Source organism: Anolis sagrei, chromosome 9 (genome assembly GCF_037176765.1).
Source record: "Anolis sagrei isolate rAnoSag1 chromosome 9, rAnoSag1.mat, whole genome shotgun sequence".
NCBI lineage: Eukaryota > Metazoa > Chordata > Lepidosauria > Squamata > Dactyloidae > Anolis > Anolis sagrei.
The window spans coordinates 32,199,032-32,213,679 of record NC_090029.1 but is presented as its reverse complement, the minus strand read 5'-3'; the positions used below and the strand labels follow the sequence as shown (position 1 = coordinate 32,213,679).

The following is a 14,648-nucleotide window of genomic DNA, read 5'->3' as shown; positions in this document are numbered from 1 at the left end:
GGGAGTGGTTCTCATCTTTTTTTTAAGCCGACGAGCCGGTGTTGCCCATAAACACCTCCTAGGCCAGTGATGGACAACCTTTTGAGCTTGGTGTGTCAAAATTTGCCAAAAACCCGAGCATAACTTGGGTGGGGTGTCAACTTTGAGAAACCCCCCCCCCCATAATTTTGCAATATTTATAGTTTAAATAAGAAAAATGTATATTCCATGCTGAGTTATGGAGTGAACAATGCTCAAACGTGCAGAGGTTAAATTTGTAGAGCTTTTTACAAATTTAAGGATGGAATTAGATTGGCTCTTATAAGGTCTACTTCTCTGTATGCAGCTCCATGTGGCCGCATGTCATCAAAAATAGCCATACGTGTCAGTGCTGACACGCGTGTCATAGGTTCACCATCAGAGGCGGCTCTAGATAATTTTCAACAGTAAGCAAACAGTATTTTGGCGTGCCCCCCCCCCCCAACCAATCATTGATATATATTTTCTGTTTGTTGTGGGAGTTCTGTGTGCCATATTTGGTTCAATTCCATCACTGGTGGAGTTCAGAATGCTCTTTGATTGTAGGTGAACTATACATCCCAGTAACTACACTTGCCGCATTTGCTCCCTTACCTGGCCCGCTTTGGGTCCGGAGGCATGCCTGAAGACCCCGGCGTGTGCACCTCTTCTCCTGACTTTCTCCTCAGCCATTGGGACCAAGAGAGAGAGAGAGAGAGAGAGGTGGAGATGCCCACCTTTCCTGAAGGTAGGTGCAAAAACAAAGGAGGGAGCGGAGGTGGGAGCTACCTCCAGCCGGAGGGGCTCCCTCTCTCTCTCTCTCTCTCTCTCTCTTGGTCCCAATGGCTGAAGCGAAAGTCAGGAGAAGAGGTGACTTTTGGTGCGCACGCTGGGGTCTTCAGACATGCCTCCGGACCCGAAGCGGGCCAGGCACCCCTGGCAAAAAAAAGTGTTCTGCGACCGCTTACTTCGCGTAATGGACGAGCCGCCTCTGTTCACCATCATTGTCCTAGGCCATGGGTCAGCATGTCTGCATGGAGCGCATTATCTTCGCTATTTATCTACTCACATTTGTATGTTTTTGAACTGCTAGGTTGGCAGAAGCTGGAGCTATCAATGGGAGCTTACCCCATCCTACGGATTCAATCTGCTAACCTTTCAGTCAACAAGTTCAGCAGCTCAGCTGCACCACTGTCAGAAGGTTCTTCCTAATGTTTATGTGGAATCTCTTTTCTGCATTTTGAATCCATTGCTCCATCCGGTTTCTGCCTCCTGCAGAATTCTGGGGTTTGTAGTTTACTGAGGCTGTTAAAAGCTCCAAACCTCAGAATTCTGCAGGAGGCAGAAACCGGATTTTAAGTGGATTTTTTCTCTAGTGTGATGAGGCCATAAATCAGGTTTGGGCAAACAGCTTAAGTGGTTGAGGGGGAAAAGAAAAGGGCCCGAGGCTGTTAGGAATGATGGGAATTGAAGTCCAAAATACCTGGAGGGCCAAAGTTTGCTCATGTCTGGTCTAAATGAAGGAAGGAAATACTGTAGTTGCCATAATTCCTAACAGCCTCAGGCATACAGGAAAAGCACAATTAAAGCACTCACAACAGATGGCTATCCAGACTTTGTAATAACAGTAGTAGTAGTAGTAATAGTAATAGGAGCAATACTTGGGTGGCAAACTGCCAATGAATACCAGGAGTTGTAGGCTATATTTCAGAGGAAGGGCCCTGGTCGGCTATATTTCAGAGGAAGGGACCTGAAAAACCACTTCTGAGTATTCCATGCCTATGAAACTCATTTTTTTATATATCAGGAGCAACTGGAGAAACTGCAAGTCACTTCTGGTGTGAGAGAATTGGCCGACTGCAAGGACGTTGCCCAGGGGACGTTGCCCAGGGGATGTTTTGATGTTATACCATCCTTGTGGGAGGCTTCTCTCATGTTCCCGCATGGGGAGCTGGAGCTGACAGAGGGAGCTCATCCGTGCTTTCCCTGGATTCAAACCTCCGACCTGTCAGTCAACCTGCAGACACAAGGGTTTAACCAAATGTGCCACCGGGGGCTGCTTATGAAATTCATGAAGTCTCCATATGGCATCAGATGACTTGAAAGCATGAGCACACACCAGATATATGCAAAATTAGCACACAACAGGAAATTGTATTATTGTGCCATGTGACTCAACATGACCATGACTGTGTCAGAACTCCCTGCAATTCAAGGTGCCTGGCAATTGGAAACAAAGCTTAGAACAAACCTAGTTACATTAGCCAATCTCACATGGCAGCCACTCTCCATCAAAACCACACAAAAATGCCTAGTGCTGCTGATCATGCAGCTTGTCCCTGTTGTGCGGTTTTGAGCATTGTGGCCAAGAACAGAAAGGCACAAATAAACTTTCCATGCCGGGAGGGAGGCAGAGCACATGCACAAAGAAGATCAAAGGTCTCTATCCCCAGTGTCTCTCGTTTTACTTTATTTAGGGTGACAATATACAACAGCCATTGCTGTTGTATAGTACCTGTTGCTTAATGCAATGTTTCTCAACCTGGGGTCGGGACCCCTATGGGGGTCAAGGGGGTCAAAGGAGTCGCCAAAAACCATCGGAAAACACAGAATTTTCTGTTGGTCATGAGGGTTCTGCGTAGGAAGTTTGGCCCAATTTTATCGTTGATGAGGTTCAGAATGCAGTTTGGTTTGGGGTGAACTATAAATCCCAGCAACTCCAACTCCCAAATGTCAAGGTCTATTTTCCCCAAACCTCACCGGTGTTCATGTTTGGGCATATTGAGTATTTGTGCCAGGTTTGGTCCAGATCCATCATTGTTTGAGTCCACAGTGCTCTCTGGATGTAGGTCCACTACAACTCCAAAACTCAAGGTCAATGCCCAACAAACCTTTCCAGTATTTTCTGTTGGTCATGGGAGTTCTGTGTGCCAACTTTGGTTCAATTCCATTATTTTTATTAAATACACTGTTCTACAAATTTTCGGTTTTTCTCAGTTTCGGAAACGAAATGTGCCGTTTCTTAATAAATTTAACATGCTGAATTCAAATATAATAATTAAATGTGTTAATTGCCTCTGTTTTTTATGCAACAGCTATTTCCATTTTCTCCACAATAGGTAATTCGTGAATATTATGATAATGCGCCTAACCTTACTGCATGTATATAAACCCTGAATATTTACTAAATTTTAGCCAAATTATATTGCCAATAGTTTATACATGAGAAATATTTATTTAATTAGTCTATTGTTTATGTTTGTGCAGCAAGAAATTCTATTAGTAGGCCTAATGCAGTTGAAAAGTCTGAAAGTTTAAATGTCGCTTTAATCGTGACTTTAGTGTATATCCTGTTTGCTTCTCTTGACTTTTCTTTTGTATTCAAGGAAAGGATTCCCTCTTGCAATGCTCCAGCAGGAGTCTGACAGCATTGACGGAGTCCATTGGCCTTGATCTCTTTTTTCCATCGTGCTTTATTTACACACGTGCGAGGAGGCATAACTACAGTAAAAAGAACAATGTAAAACAATGTTTAACGATACTGTCTCAGTTTTCAACTGACTGACCCTCACCGTTCAAAAGTCTGGTCTTATATACATGTGCAAAAGCTTTCTGGCTTTTGCACATGGCACTAATACTGCGTCATCAAACTTTCTAGAATATTCTAGAATCTTCCATAGTGTAAGTCGCAACATGCATTTTTTCAACCATACGTGATCACGTGATTGCTTATATCATAAAAACTAGAGCCAATATACATTTTTAAATGTCATTTTCGTTTTCAGCACCCCAAAATCATAAAACAACTATTTTCAGGCCCGCAACCTTTTCTCCGTTGAACAGTGATATTAATTGTTATTATAAATAATAAATAATAATAAATAATTTATTTATTATTATAAATAGTAATAATAACAATATTATAAATAATAATAAATAAAATAAATAATATTTTTAAAAGAGTTCAGAATGCTCTTTGATTGTAGGTGAGCTATAAATACCAGCAACTACAATTCCCAAATGACAAAATCAACACACATACACCCCAACCTCACCAGTATTCAAATTTGGGCATATTGGGTATATGTGCCAAATTTGGTCCAGTGAATGAAAATACATCCTGCATATCAGATATTTACATTACAATTCATAACAGTAGCAAAATTACAGTTATGAAGTAGCATTTTTTTAATCATGTCAGGAGCGACTTGAGAAACTGCAAGTCGCTTCTGGTATGAGAGAATTGGCCGTCTGCAAGGACGTTGCCCATGGGACGCTTCGATGATTTGATGTTTTCATCATCCTTGTGGGAGGCTTCTCTCATGTCCCCGCATGAGGAGCTGGAGCTGATAGAGGGAGCTCATCCGCCTCTCCCCGGATTCGAACCTGCGACCTGTCGGTCTTCAGTCCTGCCGGCACAGGGCTTTAATGTAGCAATGAAAATATTTTAATGGTTGGGGGTCACCACAACATGAGGAACTGTACTAAAGGGTTATGGCATTAGGAAGGTTGAGAAACACTGGATTAATGTATCACCTTGTTAACCAAGTATCCTATCAATGATGTCCCTGATATAATTATATAAATTATAAATATACTTATAAATGATGACCCTGATAAAATTATAGCTGTTACATGCTGTTTCTAACGATTGTATGATTCATATTGTTCTGTCGCCGCTGGACCTAAAATGAAATGCTTATAAGAGAGGATGTATGGCTTGAATCCAGCGGGAAGCCAGGGGGCCCGAAAAGAAGCCTTTAGAGAAATTTCCCTCATTAAACAGTCTTTAGGAGGCTTGAGCTTAAATATAACAGTCTTTTATTGATGAACAAACAGGAATTGTAAAGCTTTCTTGGTAAAAAAAACAGTTCTCTCAAACTTGTCCACAGGGAACAGGCACTATCTTCAATAACTTTGTTCAAAGGAAAATTCTCCTTTCTAGCTCCTCCCAGGCTACTGTGAACCTAAACCTGACTGATTTGAATCCACTACCGGGCTGCGTCTCAGAACCGAGCAGACATACCAGCAGACCTGTGGTCACTTAGCTGGAGAGCTTGACGATTGGAGCTGTAATTCCCTCCGGAATTCCTCAGGGCTGTAAGGCTGTTTCCCCAGAACCTTTGGGAATCTTTAGAGGCTCTTAAGACTGTTCTCCCCCGGGAAGTCTTAAAGGACGAAGCCTTTGTACAGGAGGACGTCTGTATACATCCTCTGCATTGACATCCTTTGCTGAGACTAACTGAAAAATGGCCCCTTCCCTTCAAAAAACCCAGAGAGGGGCGGGACCAGGAATCCTAACTATAATTGACAGGTGGCTTGCCCTATGAATGCAGCCAAAGGAAGCCACCTATCTGCAAAGTCCCTGCAACTTAGGACTATGAACAAACACTCAGTGCAAAACACAAAATTGGAGCTCCTGGAACAGCCGTTCCAGAACACATATGCTGGTCAGAACACATATGACCTTACAATACAAGAAAAACCAAAACAACGATGCTTTAAAAATTCTTTACCAAGTACATTTTATTACACCATGTCACACACACTCACACAAATGCACACAAACCCACAGATCAGACGGGTGATGTCACAAGGCAAAGCCTTTGCTAGAGCAGTCCAGCAGAGTTAATGGATAGTTTACGTCTCCCAAGAACTGAAGGCAATTCATTCAGGAAACTTTAACATGCAATCATCACTGACACATTTTCTACACAGCTTACATTTTAGGAGGGGAAAAGGACGGCTCTACATAATGCGCGTCTATATGCAGAACACAGGGCTGGACGTTCAAAATCATGCCTTGTTTTCTTTTCAGGATGTTAAATATCATTTTGTTTGACCGATAGACTGTCTTTCTTTGATTCCAAGGCTCCATCGATTGTAAGATGTATTTTATTACAACCAACAAGGAAAAAAGCTTTATTTACATATACAGTATGTGTATGTATATGTATATGCGTATGCGTATGTATATCTATATAAATAAAAATGTAATTTTCGTTTGTGGGATTAACATAACTCAGAAACCACTGGATGAATTGACAAGAAATTTTGACACAACACACCTAACAGTCCAACGTGTGTTCATAACCCCTAAAAATACAACCCCCCCAGCAAAAACCCCCAAAAATACACAATATATATATAAACACACACATACACTCATATACAGGAGCCCCCGGTGGCGCAGTGGGTTAAAGCACTGAGCTGCTGAGCTTGTTGATCGAAAGGTCGCAGGTTCGATTCCGGTGAGCGGCGTGAGCTTCCGCTGTTAGCCCTAGCTTCTGCCAACCTAGCAGTTCGAAAACATGCAAATGTGAGTAGATCAATAGGTACCGCTCTGGCGGGAAGGTAACGGCGCTCCATGCAGTCATGCCGGCCACATGACCTTGGAGGTGTCTATGGACAACGCTGGCTCTTCGGCTTAGAAATGGAGATAAGCACCACACCCCAGAGTCAGACATGACTGGACTTAATGTCAGGGGACTACCTTTACCTTTACACTCATATACATAATACACATGTACACACACATACACATACATATATATATATACACCCAAGCACACACAAATATACACACACATACATCTACATACACACACATATATACATATACACATACACACACAAATATACACATGCACATATACATACACAATATATAAACACTGAGAGGTGTGTTGTGTCCAAATTTGGTGTCAATTCATCCAGTGGTTTTTTGAGTTATGCTAATTCCACAAACGAACATTACATTTTTATTTATTCAGATTCTCTGATGCAGGGGTCCCCAAACTACAGCCCGCGGGCCACTTCCAGCCCGCCAAGGGCACTTATCCGGCCCGCGGAGGAGGAGTGCCCCCCCCCCACACACACAGTGCCCCTCCCTTGTCTGGCTCACGTTATCCGTCAGGCCCGATGGGCAGCGTGAGCCAGCCAAGGGCAGCTGCTCCGCGTGACCTACTCGCATGTAAAGCCTCGCGAGGTGCTTTACGCGTGAGTAGGCCGCGCGGATCTGCTCCTCCCTTGGCAGGCTCAAGCTGCCCATCAGGCCCAATGGGCAGCGTTAGCCAGCCGAGGGAGGCTGCCCCGGCGCTCCATGCAGTCATGCCGGCCACATGACCTTGGAGGTGTTTACGGACAACGCCGGCTCTTCGACTTAGAAATGCAGGTGAGCACCACACCCCAGAGTCAGACACGACTGGACTTCATGTCAGAGGAAAACCTTTAACTAGGAAAATTGTGGAAGATCCAGGGTAGGAGAAAGAACTCTTCTCTGTTGGGAGGTAGGTATGAATGTTTCAATTGGCCACCTTGATGACCATTTCATAGCCTGACAGTTTTTAGGGAGAATCCTTTGTTGAGAGGTGATTAGCTGGCCCTGATTGTTTCTTGTCTGGAGTTCCCCTGTGTTTTGAGTGTTGTTCTTTATTTACAGTTATAACTTTAGAGTTTTTTTAATACTGGTAGCCAGATTTTGTTCAGACTAGAAATAGGAAGATTTCCCATTATCTGCTCCTGGAATTACTGCCTAAAGAGGGCTAGAAAGAACCCTTCCACAGCAAAATAAGATATGTGCAATGTGCAGAGGAATTTTTTAATTAGGTTCTTGTGGGTTTTTTCGGGCTATAGAGCCACGTTCTAGAGGCATTTCTCCTGACGTTTCGCCTGCATCTATGGCAAGCATCCTCAGAGGTAGTGAGGTCTGTTGGAAGTAGGAAAATGGGTTTATATATCTGTGGAATGGCTGGGGTGGGGCAAGGAGCTCTTCCCTGCTGCAGTTAGGTGTGAATGTTTCAGCTGATCACCTTTATTAGCATTTGAAGGCCTGCCTGAGCCTGGGAAAATCTCTTGCTGGGAGGTGTTAATCTGTGCTTGGTTGTTTCCTCTTTGTTGTTTTGCAGTTGTAATTTTAGAGTTTTTTAATACTGGTAGCCTGATTTTGTTGATTTTCATGGTCTCTTCTTTTCTGTTGAAATTGTCCACATGCTTGTGGATTTCAATGGCTTCTCTGTGTAGTCTGACATGGTGGTTGTTGGTGTGGTCCAGCATTTCTGTGTTCTCAAATAATATGATTTTTTTTAAGAAAACTATAGTCCAGCCCTCCAACGGTCTGAGGGACAGTGAACTGGCCCCCGGTTTAAAAAGTTTGAGGATCCCTGCTCTAATGCATTCTGATGAACTACTGTCCCATAGCATCCTCTGTAATTGTCTACACTGCAGAACTAAACTGATTTAATCCTCAGTCAGAGTTCCATAGTATAGCAAACTACAACTCCCATGATTCCTTTGAACCATGGCATTTCAAATTATATGAAACTAGCTAACTGCATAATACAGATAAACCTTTAGGGACCGGCCTGTTTGGATATGCATTGCGCACTAAAAAAAACAACTCCCACATAGTGTGAGAAGACCTACTTGCACTGTTATTGCAATTTACCAAATGCTCTGGCAAAATGTGTCGTATGCCATTACGTATTCCTCTGGTTGCTTTAAAAAAATAGATTGATAATTTACTTAATTTCCAAAAGGTGTGGGAGGGGGTTGGACCCCTCTTCTGTGCAATGGTCACACACAAAACCCGCAATCCAAAGCAGACCCTTCTTGCAGCAAAAGAGCTTCCCCTCGGAGTGAAGCAACAGCAACGAGAGGAGGAGAAAATTTAGACCGTCTCATTGTGGGAAGCCAAATCTTTGTGCAAGAGGATTGACGTCACTGGAAACAGGAGGGAAAGGGCGAGGAGGGTTCAGAGCAACTCCTCGAGACAGCAAAGCAAAGCAGAAGAAAGAGAAGGGTGAATAGGCTGGATGGGAATCGAAAACACGCCTGCGACAAGGCACAGCGGAAAGGGATTCTCAGTCCCCAAATTTCAAAGAAGAGCTTTGGCAGTTCAGTGGATGGAACAAATCCTGCGGTACCAACACACACAGCCCTAAGTTGTCTGTTTAATATTTGTGTCCTTTTGTGTATCTGCAGGGAATTGAAACAAGGGGGGGGGAAACATGTCGGGCTCATATCCTTGTTCAGATGTGCAGCCAAGTATTCATACACAAAGTCTTGTTGATATGGGGGAAAGCAAGAATGCGTTTGGGGTCAAACCACATGGGATAGATTACAAACGCTGGACCGAGTCTTTGCAAGAGCAGGATCCGCATCCCTGCTGAGCCATGGAAACCTAACAGGTGACCTGGGGCAAGTCACGCTCTCTGCCTCAGAAGAAGGCAATGGCAAACTCCCTCTGAATGAATCTCGCAAAAGGAAAACAACAACAACCCCAAAACATGTGATAGATTTGCCTTTAGGTCCACCATAAATCAGAAATGATTTGAGGGCATGCAAGATGGTTCAGTGGAAGAAGGCTTCTCCTGCAGTGAGCAGAACACACCCTATGAGGAGCAGCTTAAAGAGCTGGACATGTTTAGCCTGAAAAAGAGAAGGCTGAGAGAAGACATAACCATGTATAAATACATGAGAGGAGGGAGCAAGCTTGTTTTCTGCTGCCCTGGAGACTAGGATGTGGAACAATGGCTTCAAATTACAAGAAAGGAGATTCCATCTGAACATGAGGAAGAATTTCCTGACTGTGAGAGCTGTTCAGCAGTGGAACTCTCTGCCCCGGAATGTGGTGGAGGCTCCTTCTTTGGAGGCTTTGAAACAGAGGATGGATTGCCATCTGTCGGGGGTGCTTTGAATGTGATTTTCCTGCTTCTTAGCAGAATGGGGTTGGATTGAATAGCCCATGAGGTCTCTTCCAACTCTAGGATTCTATGATTCTAAGAGGAGTCCACTTTCTCAGTATGCACTTACAGCACTGGTTCTCAACGTTCCTAATGTCGCGACCCCTTAATACAGTTCCTCATGTTGTGGTGACCCTCCAACCATAAAATTATTTTCGTTGCTACTTCATAGCTCTAATTTTACTACTGTTATGAATTATAGTGTAAATAACTGATATGCAGGATTTATTTTCATTCACTGGATCAAATTTGGCACAAATACCCAATACGCCCAAATTTGAATAGTTGTGGGGTTGTGGGGATTGTTTTATTTTTTTCATTTGGGAGTTGTAGTTACTGGGATTTATAGTTCACCTACAATCAAAGAGCATTCTGAACCTCACCAACGATGGAATTGAACCAAACTTGGCACACAGAACTCCCATGAATAACAGAAAATACTGGAAGGGTTTGGTTGGCATTGACCTTGAGTTTTGGAGTTGTAGTTCACCTACATCCAGAGAGCACTGTGGACTCAAGTAATGATGGATCTGGACCAAACATGGCCTAAATACTCAATATGCCCAAATGTGGAGTTTGGGGAAAATAGACAACATTTGGGAGTTGTAGTTTCTGGGATTTATAGTTCACCTACAATCAAAGAGCATTCTGAACCCCACCAACAATGGAATTGAACTAAACATGGCACTCAGAACTCCCATGACCAAGAGAAAATACTGGAAGGGTTGGTAGGCATTGACCTTGAGGTTTAGAGTTGTAGTTCACCTACATCCAGACAGCGTTGTGGACTCAAACAATTACTGATCTGGACCAAACTTAACACAAATACTCAATATGCCCAAATGTGAACACTGGTGGAGTTTGGGGAAAATAGAATTGACTTTTGGGCGTTGTAGTTGCTGGGATTTATAGTTCACCTACCATCAAAGACCATTCTGAACCCCACCAAGAACTGAATTGGGACAGACTTCCCACACAGAACCCCCATGACCAACAGAAAATACTGTGTTTTCTGATGGTCTTTGGCAACCCCTCTGACACCCTCTCATGATCCCCTCAGGAGTCCCGACCCCCAGGTTGAGAAACACTGCTCTAGCGGCTTGACCCAGGTATATGTCCAAGGATGCCAAGTTTTACTATGTATCAAGTGATGGGATAAGTGGACCAATAGCTAAATGGACCTTCTTCATTGCCTTTTGACTATGGTTTCTAGATCAGGCATGGGCATACTTTGGACCTCCAGATGTTTTGGACTTCAGCTTCCACAATTCCTAAAAGCTTAAGCGTCTGAGGGGGGAAGGAAGTGGCCTGACACTGTTATTTATTTACTTTATTTATTTATTTACTTACTTTATTTGTATACCGCTCTTCTCAGCCCTTAGGTGACTCAGAGCGGTTTACAACAGTTTAGGTATACACAATACAAAATCATTAGGCATTTAAAAGCAATAGCATCACAAATCATTAAACATCAGCATCAATACATCAGTACATCAGTATAACAAATCCATCAGGTCTCATCAATGAAATCAGAATCCAAACTCGTTATCCATTATTCCGTGTTCCGATAGTCAGTCAATCAATCACACTGCTTAGTCGAATGCCTGGTCAAACAGCCAGGTCTTTACTTTCCTCCGGAATGCCAACAAGGAAGGGGTCGATCTAATATCTGCAGGAAGGGCGTTCCACAGCCGAGGGGCCACCACTGAGAAGGCCCTGTCTCTTGTCCCCGCCAGGCGTGCTTGTGAAGCCGGAGGGATTGAGAGCAGGGCCTCCCCAGACGATCTTAATGTCCTAACTGGTTCATAGGAGGAGATGCGTTTGGACAGGTAGGTCGGGCCAGAACTGTTTAGAAATTGTGGGAGTTGAAGTCCAAAACACCTGAAGGGCTCAAGTTTGCCCATGTCTGTTCTATATCTACTTGCCAGAGATTTACTAATTTACCAGTCAACTTTTCAGGACCCATATCATTCTGGTATGCTGTCTACCTTTTAAAAAGAAAGAATTAAACTTTCATATTTGTGTAACCTTCACCTGCTGCATTATTCATTTGTGTACGAACAGTAACTCCTGCTTGCAGCAGCAATTTCCCATTTACAAGCTGAGATTAGTGTTGGTGTTACATGCACTAGCCAACCAGTGCTGTGCACAGCTTGCTTCTGTTGCAAACCCATACAATTAGTTTTCCCACACCTAACCCTGGAGAGTAATAGTTAGTTCACCCAAACCACAATCATTGTCTTTGCAAAGCAGTCCAGTTCGCAATTAATGACTTATATTGTATGCAACCACTTTTCCAACCTCGTATGATAACTTGATTAATGTGCCACATTCCCTATGGTTATTGTATTCTGTGTACATATTGCTTAATCATAATTATACTGCTTGCAACGCTGTGGTGTCTCAATTTCCTTTGAGGGTGTAATGGCCTTTCATTCTGGAATCATACTGGATTAGATCAAAAATCCATCTAGCTCAGCACTCAACAGTGGCCATTCAAGAAAGAAAGCTGGAGCCCAGTCACACTACACAACTATAACACTGACATTAAATCTAGTCGTGTCCAACTCTAGAGGTTGGTGCTCATCTCCATTTCTAAGCCAAAGAGCCAGCGTTGTCCATAGACACCTCCAAAGTCATGTGGCCGGCATGACTGTATGGATTGCCGTCACCTTCCTGCTGAAGTAGTACCTATTCATCTATTAATATTTCAACAACAACAATTTTATTACAGTCCATCGACCCATCAGTAATACCAACAGTCATTATAAATTTGACCCAAATTTGAATGTTTTCGAACTCCTAGGCTGGCAGAAGCTGGGGCTGACAGCGGGAGCTCACCCTGTCCCACAGATTTAAACCGCCAACCAGTCAGCAAGTTCTGCATCTTAGTGGTTTAACCCGCTGCCCCACTGTGGTCCCACTATAACACTATATTTTGTTTAAACTGCAATGGCAACATCCCATGGGTTCCTGGATATGCCATTTATACATTTACCATTCTCAGCCCAAAAGCTCTAGTGTCGTGGTACACTACGAAACCCTAGGATCCCATGGGATGTTGCCATTGCAATGAAAGTGGAATACAGAATAATTGTTGTGGGGTGTGAATGGGTCCTTGAAAGGTTTGAAAGCAAAGAAATGAAAATATTCTTGTATGCTTTTTCTCTTCTGTATCTGGTCCTGGATGCAAACCTGCCTTGGAACATAGTTCCTTTTAGGTAACTAGCTACAATGGTGCACATCTTTTCGGATTTACTATGTGTAGTTTGTCTAAGTTTTTGACTTGCGTGTTTAATCAATTGTTTTAATGAATTGTTTTAATGTTTTAATGTTAATCTTAAAAACTCTGGCATAGACACTGAGAAGTGGGAAGCCCTGGCCCATGAGCGCTCCAGCTGGAGGTCAGCTGTGACCAGCAGTGCTGCAGAATTTGAAGAGGTACGAATGGAGGGCGAAAGAGAGAAACGTGCCAAGAGGAAGGCGAGTCAAGCCAGCCCCGACCGGGGCCACCTTCTACCTGGAAACCAATATCCTCAATGCGGGAGATGATGCAGATCAAGAATAGGGCCCCATAGTCACCTACGGACCCAACCTGGAGGATTATCCTACTCAGATGATGAGGGATTGTCTAAGTAAGTAAGATGGTGATAGCATCGTACGGTGCTTGTTGTGAGGCTGCACTGAGTCCCCCCTTGGGGGTGGGAAAGGTGGAGTATAAATATATGATGATGATGATGATGATGATGATGATGATGATGATGATTCTAAACATACACCAGTTACTACATTATTGGGGCCGCGGTAGCACAGAAAACTTGCTGACCTGAAGGTTAGCAGCTTGAAGTCGCAGGTCGGAGTGAGCTCCTGCTATTAGCCCTAGCTTTTGCCAACCTAGCAGTGTGAAAACATATTGCTTCGGAGGCAAGGTAAAAGGTGCCCATGCATCCAGGTCTGTAGCTGGGGGGGGGGGGGCGTTAGGGGTTCAACCCCCCCCCCCCCGAAATTTTTCAGGTTGAAAAAAACATTTTTGGCTATTTTTGGCCTTACTAACCTTGCATACCTTGTATCTTATACCTTTTACGGAGCAATAAGGGTCTTTGGACTGTATTAAAAATGTTGTTGTTGTGTTGTCGAACTATTCTTCATGATTTGCTAAAAAAAGTTCCACCCCACCCCCGAAATGTTTTTCTGGCTATGGCCCTGCATGCACCCATGCCAGCAACATGACCAGGAGGGTCTACGGACAACAGGCCCCTCAGCATGGAAAAATGGAACAAGAGCACCTCTCCATGTTCGAAGTTGAGCATCGCCTCCAGACGCCAGAGATGGAAAGGGAAACCTTTGCCTTTGTTTGTGTATTGTATGTCATTGTTGTTATTATATAAAAGGCATTGAATGTTTGCCTATATATGTGTATACTGTAATCCGAGTCCCCTCGGGGAGATAGAGCGGAATATAAATAAAGTGTATTATTATTATTATTATTATTATTATTATTATTATTATTAGAAACATAGCAAGATGAGTCCACAGCGGACACTCTGCTGGCTGTTGAATTGGATCACACGATGGACACTTCCCGAGTGTCTAGGACTGTGTGATGTATCAGCGAATAATGCGTGCAGATCCCAGTAAGGTGGTCTTTTGTAGCTAGCAGATGGTAATGCTGTCAGCACCTATTGTGTTTAAGTGCAGGCCAAGGTCTTTAGGCACTGCACCCAGTGTGTCGATCACCACTGGGACCACCTTGACTGGTTTGTGCCAGAATCTTTGCAGTTCGATCTTTAATTCCTCATATCGTGTCAGCTTTTCCAGTTGTTTCTCTTCAATCCTACTGTCACCTGGGATTGCAACATCGACAATCCATACTTTGTTTTTTAACACGATGGTGAGATCAGGACTTAG

At 43.4% G+C, this 14,648-nt stretch overlaps 1 protein-coding gene across 2 annotated transcripts in view; it reads right to left on the bottom strand.

The window, feature by feature from the left end:
* Positions 1-14,648, bottom strand: part of PDE8A (phosphodiesterase 8A) — a 181,998-nt gene that overhangs the window by 150,142 nt on the left and 17,208 nt on the right. The window lies entirely within an intron of this gene.